This window comes from Athene noctua, chromosome 4 (assembly GCF_965140245.1).
Source record: "Athene noctua chromosome 4, bAthNoc1.hap1.1, whole genome shotgun sequence".
In the NCBI taxonomy this organism is placed as follows: Eukaryota; Metazoa; Chordata; class Aves; order Strigiformes; family Strigidae; genus Athene; species Athene noctua.
The window spans coordinates 69,709,455-69,727,150 of record NC_134040.1 but is presented as its reverse complement, the minus strand read 5'-3'; positions in this window follow the sequence as shown (position 1 = coordinate 69,727,150).

Sequence of the window (17,696 nt, the reverse complement as noted above, 5' to 3'; positions counted from 1 at the left end):
TAAATCATAATATACTATCAGATATGAAATTCCAATACAAGATGCAATTTTAATTGTAACTATCAGCAGATGAAACTACAGAAATAACACTAAATGCATGGCATAGTTGCTGGAGGCATTGGAAACAGAGATCATTTTATAGCACAGTCTTTTCCAGAGATGAGCTAATGCAATCAATAATATAGCTGACCTTGCAGTGTCTGTAACATTCGATAAATATCTAGTACAATCTACTAGCATCTGCTTAAAATTAATCTATAACACCTTATTGTCTAGTAAAATGAACGCATCTGACATGACCAGCAATATCACTGCTCCCAAATTTACAAAAGAGAATCCTAAAATAGCTAGTTGAACAATTTCATGTCTGTACTGTTGGTAAATTAGCATAGAAATAGTGCCAGTGTAATTAGTTTGTCTAAGGTCTTTAAAAAAATTAATAGCAATATCAGTACACTCTCTGGTGTTGCTACAGTAACACCAGAGTAAAAGTAGTTTATAATTAATCACTCCTGTAAACATATAAGGAAGGAATACACACACACGACACAGGTTTTTACATTTTTAACCACAGCAGATTTAAGATAGTAGAATAAATATCAATCAGACTTAAAACTATTTTTAGATCCCGTTTTTTTAACTGAATATCTTCCTTCCAGAACAATCATTGGAGCAAAATCTCACAGGAAAAAAAAAAAAACAAAACAAAACACAAAACCAAACCACACATACAAAAATCAACCTATCAGGGTGAGAGACAGCTCTTCTAGTTAAAAAGTAATATATATCCTGCCATGTGTGTGGCTGAATAAGAATGTCTGAAACATTACAAGTGCTATTTATGCTGTTATTTGCAAGCTTCTACATTCTAGCTTTACAAGAACACATTCAGATATGTTTACATAATGTACATGACTTCAGAGGAAAATTTTGCAATATTTCTTACAGTAGCAAGGAAGCATGTGTTAATGAGAAAGAATAAGTTGTTTATGGGCTGCAGAAGCATTCTGACTGCAAAATATATATTAGTATTAATAATAATAGCCAATACTTTAGCTCTGTTCATTGCAGCCAAAATGTGATCTCTTCTGTTTTACCATTGTGCATAACAATCAACTCTCTCTTCCATTAGTATTACCAGCTTTGACTTTTTTCACTTTGGTTTTTTGTTGATATTTTTCAGTAATCCATAATTCTGAAAGGATTCCTTGCAAAGATTGTAAGGACGTAATTTAACCATCACTCAAACTCAATTAATTTTTCATCATTCTATAAAGCTGGTTTAATTCAATGTACAATTATTCATATGATAATTTAAGTAACAAAAATGCTAACATTTGAAAATGTCTCAAAAGAGACATGCCAGTCCTCCTCTTGCTCTATTCACTACAACAGATATCTCAACATCACTTGATTTTCGTAAGAGTTCTGCAGCTGTTTGCACTTACATTTTCAGAACTTGGAATTAAAGAACAAATATGCAAAGGTGATATTCATGTTTCGCTGAATAGATAAAGCCCAAAATGTTTTGGTAGAAGAGGGTCTAGTTTCTTGAATTACAAACATGTTTATGTTCTTTCAACTCAGTATTACTTCTTGCTTGTACTTCCAGCACCTCTGCTATGTTTTATACTATTCCTTGAATCTGTTGCAGACAACACACCCAGAGAGCCAGACTACTCCACCAAACATGCCCTTAAAAAACACTGTTGGTCTGTTTATTTACAGATTGCCACTAAAGTTTTGCTTTTAAAAAGATCATTGTTCCTTTTACTGTTTTAGAATCTGTTATATTTCTAGTCTATCAGTAAAGCTGCATTACTATTACCACCATTTTTCTCTGGTTTTTTGTGTTATCTCATCAAAAATTCTTAAAATATATGCTTCTGAAATCATATGATTAAATAAGACTACAAGACTCACGTTTCTTTTTTTTTCTTTTTTTTTTAATAAATTCTGAAAAGAGAAAACCAGAATTATTTATGAAATAAAACCAACCATGTTTGTATTTACCTTAAATTTCAGGGTATTCATGGCAGCATTACAACTGAGAGGTCTAGATTTGTATGGAGATAGTTGGGGTTTGGGGGAGGAGGTTGTTTCAGTTAGTTGGGGGTGGGTTGGCACTTAAAGTTGATAGTAGCAGTTGCACAGTAGGGTAATATTTTAAAATAATGTTGAATTTTCCTGTATCATATAGATACAACAACATTTTCCAGGTAAGTGAATAATTTTTTATTCCCTCTTCCCTCAGAAAAATCATTCCATATAAGCCTTGTCTCTTGATCTGACATATGGCTTTGGCTGCAAAAAGGCCTTAATGGAAGCCAAGCCTTGCTCTGAAGCCCTGTAGGGAAAAGCACTGAAAGGCACACAATCAGCTAAACACTCACACCTAGATGTCACTGGGAGAGGGGGTAAACAAAACGTCTCAAGACGATTTGAGGACAATGATAAGGGTGAAGAGTGGGAAATTGCTTTCATCAATATTAATGGAAAACACCATACTGAAAACTGAGCTGCTCACATATTCTGAGTAAAAGATTGAACTGCATAGAGGTGACTAACTTAGATCACACTGGTTCTGTTTTGTGTAAGCAAAAGCACTTTAGTTGTTTAGTCAACTTTAGTTGACATGCAAGGCTGACACTATTCAGCAACAATCTCAGCAACTGAGATTGTTGAAATTACCTCTTCCCCAGGAGTTGGAATGGCAATGGGCTATCAGGAAATACAGGCCTTTCAGCATCACAAATCCCGGCTAGCAGGTAACAGAGACACCTATTTTCGCTGCCAGCTCACCACCATTTTCAGGGGACAATATTTACCTCCACTGCATGGAAATTAAAGCCCAAGCAGAGCCTCAACTCAGAAACATATGGAGGTCTAAGCAGCAGGCTGCGGATTCAATCTCTATGAAACATGCACAACATATAGAAATTGGCAGCTGCTCCCTTACTTATGACCAGCTGGGTCATTTGAGATCATCAGGTTGTATTCCTAATGAAAAAATTCAGTTGACACTGGATTTTTGTCTGTCCTAATGAAAGTGCTGGAGTGAGTGAAAAAAAAAAAAAAAAAAAAGTGTTCCATCAATCCTCACATCCATCTGAATTTAAATTCAGATCCTAGGTATAATGCTGGCAGAACTGCACTGGACTACTCATTTGCCAAACCAGGAAAAAATGTGAGTATGAGCCGTGAAGCTAACAATTCAGGGAAGCTGAGCTTAGGCTGCTAGTGAACCCTCTGCAGCAGGGCTCCAGGAACCATGCTCCAACACGCAACACAGCAACTGCCCGGCCAGGAGATGAGAAGGTACAGAGAGGCTGCCCCAGATATGACAAGAGATCGCAGACAGATTTCTTGTCCCAGCAGTCAAGGTCACCTACATGTGTCACTATTTATTAACCCATAGGGCAATACTGAGTTGGAGTTCCTACAATAGTGGTATCTCTTTCTCAGAGAGAAATAATTTTAAAAGATCAGCTCTTTGCTGATACACTGAACATTAAAACTCAGTCCATTCCTTCAGTGGAGCATTTTTCTGAAGACCTCTTCAGAACTTGACTTGCTGTTGTTGCTCATGGAATAGAACACTGCTGTATGTGGAGAGCTCAACAAAAGTAATTAACAATATATTTATGAATGAAATTTATTTTTAGCATGATATCTTAAGTAAGAAAGAGTTGTGCATGTGCAGTCACACTCCACGTGCATGCCCGTCTCTTACCTCTGCGTGTACATCTGGCACTTAGCTCACCTCAAAGCAATTATTTAATCTATTGACTAATTTTAAAAGAATTTGAAATAGGGGTGTGGTCTCAGATTCAGCATCCAAAGAGAGTCTTAATCTTCTTTAATTGCTCTCAAGGGATGCTGTGAGCCATCACATGTAATGAGAAATAGCAGCAGACAACAACATGCACTCAAAGTAATGAGGCACAGAACAACAGGCTTTTACAGCATGACCTACTTTTTTCTTCACTGTTATTCAGGTGTGTTGTCATTTACAGATTTTGGGGTAAATAAGAACACTGCTTTAGTTTTGAAGGCACTGATCACGAAAAAGCATTTTCATCAAGCAAATATTTTTTTGCACTTTATATATGGAGAGTTTTAAAGCATTTAACTAGAAAAAGCTCCCAGTGACCTAGGAAAAACATTCAACCTTAGAGACAGTACAAAAATATGGAGAGCATTGGGTTTTAGGGCTCATAACTTTCGCTCATACCGATGCCACAAAATCCTCACTACATGTATTCATTAGGTAGAGGGACAAAACGACCATATCATTTTGATGCAACATATGTGAAGAGAAGCTCATATGACCTCACAAAATTCTTTCTATCAAGTTTGAGGTAAAAAGTATGATCAAAATTAAGTGTGAAGCATTGCCGTCCAGTAATGAAGATGGAAAAGAGAAATGGAGATAAAAATGGGGGGTGATGTGACTGAATCTTTGATATTCAAACTCTCAACTGGGAAAATTATATTCAAACATAGTCAGAGTAGCATGAATTTAAAAGACCATAAAAATCAATGGTGTAAGTAAAGAACAGGGTTGATTCTACAAGCTTTAAATATTCTTACTAATGGATCATACGCTATCTACTTTCCTACATCAATGATGAGCCAGTTTTACTCCCAAATGGTAACACTGAGTCCACTTAAGACTTTCTGAACCAGAGCTAAGAAAAAAAAAAAAATTTCCCTGAATATTTCTATATTGCCTTCATTAATCACAATGTGCCCCCGTGCCCACCCCACACCCACACCCCCCCCAAAAAAAAAAAAAAAAAAAAAAAGGAAAAAAAATCCTTTTGGAAAACTTTAATTCACAAGTGGAAAATTTCTTGAAAATGTCTATCTTCCAGGAAGTTGGATTCCTAAAAAAAAAAAAGTAAATTGAATATGGAAACAAATCATTACTCTTTACCCATCCAAGAGCACAAGTCTAATATTACTAGGGCAGGTAGAGAGAGAGAACAAACACAAAACAGACAATCCATGAAGTTCTGGTCCTTAGAAAAAAGTTCTGCAGCATCCACATAATTCAAGACTTGCCCTAGGGAAGTTGCAATTAAGGAAAAGGTGAGTGCTAATTACAAAGCCTGAAAGAGGGAAGTAGCAGGCTCTACAAAAGCTCTTACATGAGATGTGTACTAGTTATTGCTGTGAAATTAGTTGACAAAACCCAAAAGGAAAAAAAATACAAAAGAAAATTTTTTTTTTTGAGCAAGAAAGAATAGATGCCTCCAGTCTTTTAAATTGGTGTCAATTATTTTGAGGCAAGTTTCTAAACACAATAGTTCGAAATAAAAATTTAAAACACTCAATTTTATCTTCTTTTGACTTCTCTCTTTCCGCATGAAACCATTCTTCTCAGCCTTCAGGTTACAAACAAAAAGATCATAAATTTCATCCATCCTTCTATTATCTTTTACCAAGAAATGGCATCATTTCAATTTTATTGGAACCTGTCCCACAAACTAATTTTCAGGTATGCTTCATTCTCCTCTTGGTTCTAATCTAAGATTAGAGTGGGAGGCAGAAGTAAAAATCTTTGTGTCATCAATGTACCAAGAACACTAAAGCAAATATGTTATCACATAAATATTAGTGTAACAACAATAAATTAACACATATTCTTTTTCAAAGGAACCCATGTGTTAATTTCCATTGTCTCCTAATTAATTTAGGCAAATGAAGGAATATATTTGTCCTTTGAATAGTATACATACATATATATCTTTGATGGGTTTATTACATGTCCTATGTAAAGCTATATTTGAATTAACAGGTATTTGAATTTATATTTAAATTAATATATATTCAGATATATATTTATAAATCCATTATATATATATATATGAAAAAAAAATGGGAAATGTTCAGTATTAATTTCTGCTAGGAGAAGGATCTTTACCTAAGAACTAAAATGCCAAATCTCACACATGCATGTGGCAGGAAAATACAGGCATTCCTATCTGAACTGACCTTTAGATCAGTGACCTCCTCCTTTTGCCCTAAGCGTCTGTCAGACAGGCACTGTCACAGAACACCATTGCTAACCTTCAACCTTCAATTCTTCTCTCCTACTGTGCACTACAGTTCAGGTTACACCTACCATCCCCCGAGCCATTAAAAAACTCACAGATTTTGCCTGCAGGGTACTTATTGTAGCTCTAACTTTCTTTTCTCTTCAGTATTTCAAAAGCCAGATGGTAAGGCTAACACTCACTTTCTCTCATGTAGTTTTCTTGGATAGAAGTGACTGCCAGTCTACATGGTTTTTAACAGTAAATAATAAATTTATTCAGTGCTACAGACAAACTAGGCTGAGTTTTAGACGGAATCAACAATTTCAAAACCTGCTCAGTTTTAAAACACTTGCAATTCCGCTTGTCAGCAATGAACTACAAATTGCCAGCCTGTCATTTAAGTGAAAAAAAAAATCTTTGACATTCCTGAATAGTGTTAAGGGAAGCTTTTTTCCTTCTTTCTTCTCCTTTCTTCTCGTTTTTGCTAGCTTATCTTGTGATCACTACTTTATTAGAACCTGAGTTTAAAGTTCATCCTGGTACCCATTAAGGATAAAGAGATATATGCAATGGCAACCTCCAGTACACTGCCATCACTGACACTGATGGTACTTTTGCCTAGCAATTTAATCTCATCCTGACCAGCCACCAGGCACCTACATGCAATTAATAAATAAAATAAAAAGTTTTAGATTAGTTTTGTGTCAAACTGCTTTACAAGCAAGGACACAATTTCCTGAGGATTCAGATTTGAGCTTTGTTCACGTAGGAACATCAAAACCCAAATAAAAAAAAATTAAAATGTAGACTCAGACAAAGACTTGTCATAAAGATACAAAATTTTTATCATGTGTGTAGTCAGACTGCAAACAGATATGATATAGGATTTCATGACAAAATTGAAGTGACTTAGACCTAAAGAAGGTGAGGGATTTCGTACAAGCCATGATCTATAAGTAGAGCAGTATTCTAAGACTTCAGGACAGTAATTTTGTTGAACAACTGAATGCTTTCACTTTGGTGCATAGCTTTTATCTAGGGACCTATGTTTTCCTTGTCATTTGGCAACTTTGTGTCAAATCAGCTTACCCGCTATATAAATTAATTGCTATGCCATTTTGAGGTATATTTATATGAATAAAGAAAACTGTTGAATTTATTGGATGTCTGAAAGCACAGGCACACAAAGTGAAATAGATGTGCAGCTGGGGAACAACAAAAAAATGACCATAAATTAAGGATATAAATTTTTCACACAACTTCCTTCACAATCCCCCTGTATGTCTCCCTAATAATACTTAACTAAAATAAACCATATAAAGGTAAATACTTAGGAAATTATTTGTCCTTATTTTGCTCTGATTTTAGCAAACTGGACAGCTGGCATGCAGAGAAACGAATAAAACTTGAGAAGCTGTATAAATTGTGGTAAAATTTGCAGGCTGGCTGACTGGTTATCCATTATCCTTTCTTTGGGGAAAGGACTCTATCAACCTGCATTTCATACTAAGATGAAAGAGCAAGCGTGCTTTGTGCTGTTGTTATAGCCTATGTGTGACAAGTTAGTTTACTTCTGACAGTGTATGAGGGTGTGTTGTCATGTACTAAACCAAAGTGCTTTGCTTGGAAAAGGCAATTTAAACTGTGAGTGGGTACCACTAACCCAAATGGGAGCCTGCTAGCTCTCCATCTGAGCTGCCACATTCATTGGGAGCCCTGGGCGTGCATCTTCCCATTGCCATGGCTCATTACAAATGCCTTTGCTGAACATCTCCAGCAGACAAAGGGCAAGGGGGTGGTTAACACAGGGCTGGTAAGACCAGAGTTAATCACCATAGTTCCTAGGGTCTCCAAGTTTAGTTATAGTAGATAAAGACCATAGGGAAACCACTGAAGAACTGGGCAGCAATGACTAAGCTTGTCTTCTTGTGCTTTGTTCCTTGCAATCTTCTTGGATCCCAAAAGTGGATTTTTAGCAGAGCTGTTTCTTCCTGTACTTTTGATTAAGGGAGGTACTCTGAACACTGCCTCTGAAATAGTTCACTGATAAGGCTAATAAGGCATAGGACTTCAGGGCTTTTAAAAATATTTTTTAAAGTCTAGTTTTCCGGAGGCTGAAAGCACAGCTTCAGTACAGAGAACACCAGAGTAACAGGCTGGGAGAGAATTTTTCAGTCTCTGCATGAAGACTATTCCCCTCTTGCCCGCTGAAGTTCACTTGATTTGAAAATGGAGCAATACAGGATAGTTATTACAAATGCTTCCTAAATGGAGGTTTAAGATAAACAAGAAGTGGAATTTTGTGTACAAGGGTTCTCTCTCAGAGAAATTGAAACCAGCTAAATTGCACAGCATCCAGGATTCTGCTTGGCTTTCTTTTGGGGTTTTTGTCTTTTGTTTTGGGGGTTTTGTTTTAATGTGAAAATCAGCTCAGAAAATATGGCCTTGTGTGAACCAACAAAGTATATAAAGAATAATGCCAGGGGTTTTTGTAAGTATAGTTCATCCCACTGTTATCATTTGCTCTAAACACGTTGGGGTAGTTTGTTCTGCACGTCTCACTTTTCAGCTCAGAGAGGCTGTAGTTTTCTTTCTCTAAGAGGAGTACAATGACTTTCTAACTATCTGAGAGATAGATGAAAATTATTGTAACTGTCCAAGTATACAAATTCATGCCCTAAAGTGTTATTTATCGATTGTTTTTAAAAAATCTGGATTTAAATTTTTAAAAACTTGGACTGTCATGTATAACTCCGTTAATCTTCTGGGGTGGAATGTGAATATGGTTTTGTAGGCACAGCTGCACTTTTATCAAAGATACGATAAGAATGTTCAGAAAAATCATACTTTGCTTTTCTTTTAGACATATATTAGAATTATAATCCCAGCTATTTGCAGAATGGAAGCTTTAAAATACCCATTGTCTGTGTAAAGCAAGGCAAACAGCTTCCTGTTTTGACTTTTTTTGATTATAAACAGTGTTAGTCACAACACTTAGAATTACTTCTAGAACATCTTACAGATTCGCAATTTCCTATGTTACAAAACTCTACATTCAGACAGAATTTTCTCTCTCATAGAATCTATCTAGAAAAGAAAATTCTTCACCAGAACATCCCTGTACCTTATCTTATGATAGTGAAAGTGATGGTTTTGGTCTTGCATTACACTCCAAAAGAGAGACAAATATCAATAATAGTCAAATAAGCAGATGTATGTCTTTCTAAGCAAGTAAACATAATTCTTCAGGACATATTAGTAACACCAAGATAGTATCTTCATAAATGTCCACACAGAAAAATAATATTTTTTACACAATATGCTCTATAGGTTTAAAGTGCAATTTATAGGAGTGAAAAATGCAACTAAGCTTCACGCATAAGACACATTTTAAAGCAAGCCACTGGGAAAACCTATCTAAACTTCACATAGAAAAACAATCCATGATAGCATTTAAGTCAGAATTATATTAGTATTTAGCATATTAGTATATAATAATATTTAGCATATTAGTATATCAGCATATTAGTAGTGTCAGAATGTTAGCTCTGTGAAAATGGCTGTATGTGGTAAGTTTGGCCATATCTTTTTTAAAAAAAAAAAAAATTTAACCTCCAGAACCCTAGTCTACCTAGTATTTAAGAGTAATTAAAAATTTTAACATAAAACCTCCAAAATAAAACTATCTGTAAAATGCTCACAATAAAAAAAGAAACCCACACCATATTTCTATTCATGTCCTAAGATAAACATAGTAAAAAATTAAAACAAGATTAAAACAAAAGTATGCACATTTAGATTATATATGTTTGTATGTGAATTGCGTGAAAAGTTTAAATACACTGCTACAAAACCTATGCTTTCCATGAAAAGTTCTGGAGATATTTTATTGAAATATTTTCCCAGCTCCAGCTACCCAACAGGAAAAATCACAAAGTATCAGCAGACAATTAGCTGCTAATTGCAATAATGGAACTAATACTGAAATCAATTCAACACGATCATTCTTATCTTCTCATGCTCTGTTTTCTTCAAAACGAGAAAAGTTTAAGATTCCGGTTTCTCTACTCATTTTATATCAAACAAATTTAATACAACTCACATGATTGTTTTCTAACTTCAAGTTATATTATTTTTATATTTCAAATAAAGTTCATGCTGCAGGTAGACAAAAAAATGAGCAACAGAAAGAAAAGCAGAAAAATCACTGACCAGTAAAGAAGTGCCTGAACTAGCTTTATAGTTGAAGTTTACAGGGAATTATAAACCTCTCTGGAATTATAATCCTGAAGATGGGTGGAAGAAAGACTAAGAAGAGGCAAGGTTCAAGAGTATAAACTAGACTGAGAATCAGAAGGCATTTATTGAAATCCACAGGTGCAAAACTTTTTCCTATGTAACTGTGACACTTACTGTAAAATCCACCAACTGGACATGAATTTTTCCCATGCAGCATGAAGGGATTAGGAGCAATACTCAGAGATGCTGCATTATTCAATGCCCCTAGAAAGGCTAAATTTTTGCAGGACAATAAGAATATAAACACTATAGTATACAAAGAGAGAGATGAAAGATTCAGACAACTAATCTGGATAACTTGAAAAAATGCCTTAGACAATACTGCCTGCCTACAAACCTGCAGATATGCAGTCTCAGTTGTACTAATGGGCAAAATGCTCTCAGATAGCTCAGCTCTCAATATCATGTTTTCTCCCCAAACCCCAGCTATGCTATCCGATTTCTGGAAGACAAGATTATTGTATTAATTCAGACCTGATTTTTTCAGAATAAATGTGAATTCTACAACCCATGTGCCTGCCCAGAGCTCAACGAAAGGCCCAGGCACAACCCAGAAGTGGGAGCAGCTTGCAAGAATGGATCCTGGCTTCCCTTATAAGTCATTATCCTCTCATCATTTCAAGTAATGAATAAATGAAGTAAAAAAAAAAGTGCCCAAAACTTACTACTAATTAGCACAAATATAAAAAGGAAACAAAAACTTATTAACTGTGCATTTCTAAATCCAATCAAGGCTGAGAAAAATCATTACTTCAATAAGTAGACTTTAAGTACATTTATACATGCACCGTTTCTTTTTGGAAAGGTCAATTAAATGTCAAAGTGTAACTAAAGAATGAGAAATTATTTAACATTCAGCAGTTACAGCTTGCCTGTTGGTATACATTACATCTAATTATGCACTTCACAATCATTTCAGAAAAAAGTTCATAAAACATTTACAAAATATGTTCAGCACATTAGTCATAACTAGATTTTTAAAAGTACTTTCAGAAATACAATTAATTGGAAATTGACTTTACTTAAAGTGTCAGCAGACAAAATATCTGCAAAATCCCTGGAACAGGCATTGTATCTTGTAAGATATTACCATGAAAAAATAAAACAGGCCACCATATATTTATGAGAATTTTTTTTCATCCTTGACTAGTTATATCTGCTGTTAAAGGATTTAAAAAATAATAAATGCATTCCTGTGAAATCTGCCTTATAAAAATGCATATTTTGAAAATTGTGATGCAGCTTCTGGCAAACTAGCAGTAAGCCAGAGAAAATCACAGACCATCAAATGTTTGCTCTACAGTAGTTGGTAACAGTGTCAGTATTAAAAAATATCTCTCCCATGTTTTTCCTACTTGGAAGTATCCCACGAATCATAGACAAAAAGCTAATCATGTATGTTATAAATCATTCTTTTCAAAGTTATACTGTGTACAAAACATATTACTAAGGCTCAGGTTCTCATACCCTCATTCTCACTGGACACCTTCTTTTTGGTCAGTCATGCAACAAGGCGACATTAAAACAAGAGAAAGGGTATTGAAACCTTGCCACCAAAGAACTAAATCAGTGCAGCAGCAAGACAGCACTCCAATGGGCCAGTAGGAATCCAATAAGAATGTAGATACTTATCAATCAGCAAAATAAGTTACACCTGCATCCATTTTACTAATTGCAATTTAATATTCCTGTATTTTTCAGAAGACCAATGTTTCCTTGCTAGCCATTGTGAATATAATTTTTTCAGCTTTTCAGTTTTGTGCTTCTGGAATTAAACTAACCTTACCCTAGAGAAAAACCTCTACTATTTTACAGAAATCTACAGGTAACAAAATGTCTTTAGGTTGTCAGCAAGTAGACTCCTGAACCTCCAAAGCAATGTTAGCTCCTGCAAAATGGCCAAGAGTACAGTGGACCCTCATGTCTCTGAATTCCCCAGGATTGTGACCAGCAGCTCTGTGAATTCATCCCACCATTGCAGAGGGCCCCTGGACTTATTGGAGTGATTGTTCCTAATTCCCTGGAGCACAATATTAATCACAATGAAGAATCTAGTTCTGACTGATCACCTGTACACATATAGAGCCTCTAATCACAGTCTGATTTCTCACATTTCATTGTTCTACCATCCCTTTTACTTCTTCATTTACATCAGAACTGTTACACTGCACTTTTTATTTCCTCTCTCTTCATTCTCTAGTTCTTCATGCATGCCTCCACAATGTTTCCATGACTCTTTTCAGATAAAAACTACTTTCTCTTTGTGACCGTATCCCTCACAAAAATACATATACATTAATATGCAAAAAGGCAAAACTTGATTGATACACAGATGTGAGTATGATTTCACTCTTCTTCCTCACTTGTTTTCATCTCAGATGGATTATTACATTGTTTTTACATCATCACCCTGGGTAGGTCGAAGTGCGGAACGATGTCACTTTCACAGAGGTATTGAAGAACGTGTAGTTGTCTGTGGGCACTATAATAGCAACAAAGGTGTTCCCATTGGTGTGGCACATCGGTTGCTCACTGCATATTAGAGCAAGAGCTGAGCAAAGCGGTCAAAACCTGAACCAAGAATCAGTAATACCTGGGAAAGGATTCTTCAGTGAAGGAAGTGATAATAGTGGTTTGATCATGAATTTTAATTCTGCATACAGTTGAAATCTGTATTCTTCCATATCTATGCTCATGAATATCAATAGGGAAGTGAGTTATTTTGTCAGCCTTGCACACCAGTCAAATCCATGGGCATAAGTCACACATGCAGATTTGGTAGTACTGGGTGCCTGTAGCTCTGAGTTTCCAAAATACCACTGACATTTTTCTATCTTACTGACCATAGCCGCCAAGGAAGCTATTTAGGGCATAGTCTCATGAAGCCTTTAATTTTATTGCTTCTTTGTCTGTGTAAAGGATGGCTTGCTATGAAACTTCAGTATGAATTTTAAAAGGTTTAAAGTTGACAAATCATTAAAATAATGATTCTTGTAGAGCACAGTGGTGAATAGGTATGCCCACAATTGACTGATAACTTGCATACAAGCTAGTGAAATTGAGACTACATTGATTGCATTTTAATTGAGACAAAAGAGAAGGCCTCTGAAGAATGCAGAGTCTAGTATCTTTATATTGGTGGATTTACTGGTGCACATAAATGTAAGAGCAATTAACTGTTAAGTTCAACTTACTGAGTTTGAAGCTGTTTGGTAGCCAGGGAGAAAATTTTGCATTGATTTCACCAAGTAGAAGCAAGGTACCCAGCTTGATGGAAACTTTGACATATTTTAACCTTCAAATCAGCAAGATCAGATTAACTGACCTTTGACACGAAATTAAAACCCGGTAGAAGGACAAGCTGAGCAAGCGTCTCTGTAAAGACTTTCCCTGTAAAGCCTTTTAGAAGTGACTTCTGATCATTGCATTTCCCCTCATAGCATGACTCAGTTTCTACTCTGATACATTACTAGGGTCAGTGCTTAAAGTTCCTTTCATCAGATACTAAGTGTAACAAAGACAGAATTTATAGATGGGGTATTTGATGTGAAAACTTCATCAACAAGACACCATTGGCACGACTTGTAAACTGCAAGTATGCATTGGGTGTATCAAAGCATTAAGATTTCTGACCTTTTGAGATGTACAGCATCAGTGCAGTGTTATGTGAAGCAGACATACTCTGCCCTCAAAATCATCACATACACAGGATTCTACACACATCTGTTAGCTATACAGGTGTAAAAGTTATTCTAATTTTAAAAGTCTTAAAGGTTTTAGACTCTCAGCCTCTTTGGCTGACTCCAAGATGCTCTGTGTTGGAAACAATTGGAAGCTGTTCCTTCCAAACTCCGAAAACAGTGCAAGTTTGCAAACATTATTTTTTATAATAGTTTGGCATCTGCAGTTAGTCCTCATGATCAAAGATAATCTCATCTAGTCACTAGTTTTGGAAAATACTGCAACTAAAAACACTATATGCAGAAGTTTACTTTTGTACATTTTGGGTACGCAGTGCTCTTTATCTAAGAAACCACAGTTAGGTGGCTATAATGGTTTGCCAGCTAATGATCATAATATTATCCAACCACTTTGCAACAATGTTACATGCTTGATTAAAGAGCTGGATGTAATATGTCCTCAGATAATGCATGATTTGACAAATTTGTCTCTTGTATTTCCAAAATATTGTTTTGAAAAACCTTATACCCTCATATGTGTTTTTAACTCAATATTTTTTTCCAGTATGGAAAAAATTTTTCCATGGCTTGGGTTTAAGCAGTTAACCATTCTAAGCATTCACCTTCCCTTACTTCAGGCTCCTGGCTATGTGAGCATTGTCTCTGTTCCCTGAATGGCTATCATTATATTTGTTAGGAGGACAGCTTAAAGCAACATCTGGCTATATTATTTACAGCCTTCTGTTAAAGATTTTAAGCAAGCCTAAGGTGACATGAAATTATAGTTATGTTTCCCATCAAAGAATCCAGAATAAGAAGAATGTCCAATTTCTGTGAGCATCTGCCATTTACTGCCATTATATCCATCTTCCTATTGCCACCATTTTCTGGTATTACTGTTATTATCCCCATTACAAATTTGCTACTATTTTGTAGGTAGTATTCTAATATATCAAAGCCACAGGCACATAGATAGTTAATATGCTGGAAATGTGAGAGATAATGACCAACCATGCAAGCTCCTAAGCCATATGAAAAAGCGTAAGCTGTTTACAAGAGGCTAAGAGCTAGACAGAAGACTATACTTCACAAATTAAGAAGGCAATTTCTGTTCCAGTCCTGGTTCTGCTACATGAACTTGGACAATCACAGCTTCTATATATATTAGTTTTCCTGCTGTGTCATGGTTTTTTGCTGTAGAAAACAGATAGGATTCCTTAATGATTTGCTAGATAAGCAACAAAAAATTCAGATATAACCTCAGTGCTAAGCAAGAAATTAATCTGAGGTGTTTACTGTGCTGGACAGTCACCAGCCCCTAGTATCAGTCATAAGGTAAGACTATTCTGTGCTATAATAATCAGTGATAGAGCTACCTGCCAATACCATCATCTCCCAGGGGCATCAGAAATTTGGATCCCAGAACCAGACCCCATATTCATTAAACAAGATTTGTTGCTGGTGATATTCTAGCCCCATGATATAATTAAAGCAACACAGACAATTTCGGGGGGGGGGGGGGGAAAGCGCTGTTTAATGTTGTCCTTTTCGCTACTGTTAGATTGTCTGCTATTTGACTGACTTTTACTTCACTGTTTATGATTTCCAGTTTAGCAAATATATATGGTGCACAAATTTCAACCTGTGGATTGCTTATAAACGGCTGACTGTAACAACTTTGGTTTAAATAGGTTTTATTCTCATGAATATTCAATCATTTGTTTTTTCATATCACATTGTTTTCTTTCCCTGTCTGGGTGACATAATCATTTGAAATGGTTCTGCTTTCTTTCACATCCAATGCTATTTTACTCATAAAACTTGGATATGTGCCCAAAATGCATTTTCTTGAATAAATTTCCCTGCATAAATATGTAGGAGCAGGGGGGACACTCTAATTAAAAAGCCCATATATGCAGTCAAGCCCAGATTGCATTGGGAAGGCAATTAAATTGCTCCCTTGCTGCACACTGTGATCTAAAAACAGAAACTGCTGTATTACTCAGTTAATGGAACAGGTTACAGTACAATTCAAGAACTTCCTCTCTCATTCAGAAATTACTGTGGCCTGACTTTGAGAAAAGGATTTCTTTCTCCTGAAATGCACATATAGAAAGTGATTTATTCTCTGTTCTCCATTACAAATATGTATGGATCTCACTTTTAAATCTGCCAAATCCTGAGATAATCACAGCGGAAAACACTGGGAGATGGCTGGTTCAGATCCCATCATGTTAATGCAAAACTCAGACTGCATTTCCCAATGGGTCACTTTACATTTGTCTATATTAAATTTTGCCTACTCCTTCATTGTTACCTGGGTCTTGTAAAATCCTTCCATGAGTCTACCCTGCCTGCCCCTGCCCCCCTTACTACCTCAAATAACTCGGTATCATCTGCACAATTTCTCACGCTTCATCCCTAACCAAGACATTCATGTTTCTCTTTCAGCCAACTACTAATCTATGCTACGATCTTTCCTCCTGCCCCACCAACCACTTAAAAGCCCTTGCAGAGGGTTTACTTTTTGGAAACTTCAGTACACTGTTTTAGCAGACTCAATCATCCCATTGATATTCTTGCTGCTGCCTTGAAAGGACTCCGAGAAGCCTTACAAAAGACACAACCTCTGCCAACAAGATGCTGAACTCTGCCACCCCAGAGTCTGACCAACTCTGCCCTTCAGCAGAACTTTTGCTGATCCATCCAGCACAGAATGGCCAACCTGCAGTTCCCCACACTGCTCCCACCAAAACTTTTTTTTTTTTTTTTTAGACGTTACAGTTTCCATTGTCCTGTCTCTGGATATCAGGGCTGCTCCAGAGGGTGCATCAGTAAATCATGCTTAAGAACTTGTATGCAAATATTCTACAACTCTGATCATTTTGTGAGTGTTCCACCTAATTGTACCACAGCTTCTTCTGCAGTCAGTGTGCAGTCAGTGCAGATCCTATGCTGAGCCCTCTCCTCCTCTGTTAGAGCCTTACAGAGTACGAACCTCTTCATTTCTTCTACAATAAACACCAGTGCATAAAATTCATTGAGCTTCCCTGAAATGGCCTCAGGCTGCCTGAGTGCTTCTTCCATAATCTGGCTGTCATGGTATAGGCCCTCTGGTAGGCTTCTTTCCAAATATGCTGGAAAAACTATTTAGTTCTAATTTTGTTTCTTCAGCTAGTTTTTTTCTCACTTTGGCTTGCTGAATAATAGTTTATATTTAAGCTGCCAGAGTTTATGATGTTTACTTTTTGCTATTTATCTTATTTATATTTGTATTTATTTTATTCCTGTTTATCCTATTTCATGGTTGTCAGGCCCAACCATTTATAGAGTCCTTGCCCATGATCATAATGATAATAAATGTAAGGGTCTGTGATAAACTATGCTATATAAAATAATTTTCCTGACCAGTCCTGTAGAATGAAAATTGCATCTTCTTTGTGGTTATTATCATCATCTCAGATAATCACCGTAAGGAGCATCCCTAAGCTTTTTCTTTGTTTCTGTCTACAGAAATATTTTAATCTTTGTCTAGTCTTTCCTCCTATCCAGTCATGGGAGAAGAACTTGACACCATGCAGATTATTCTAGGTAGCCTCACAGAGGGGATAAGTAGCTAAGAAAGCTGGGTCTGCAGTTTTTCTACATAATTTCAGTGAATCAGAAGTTATAT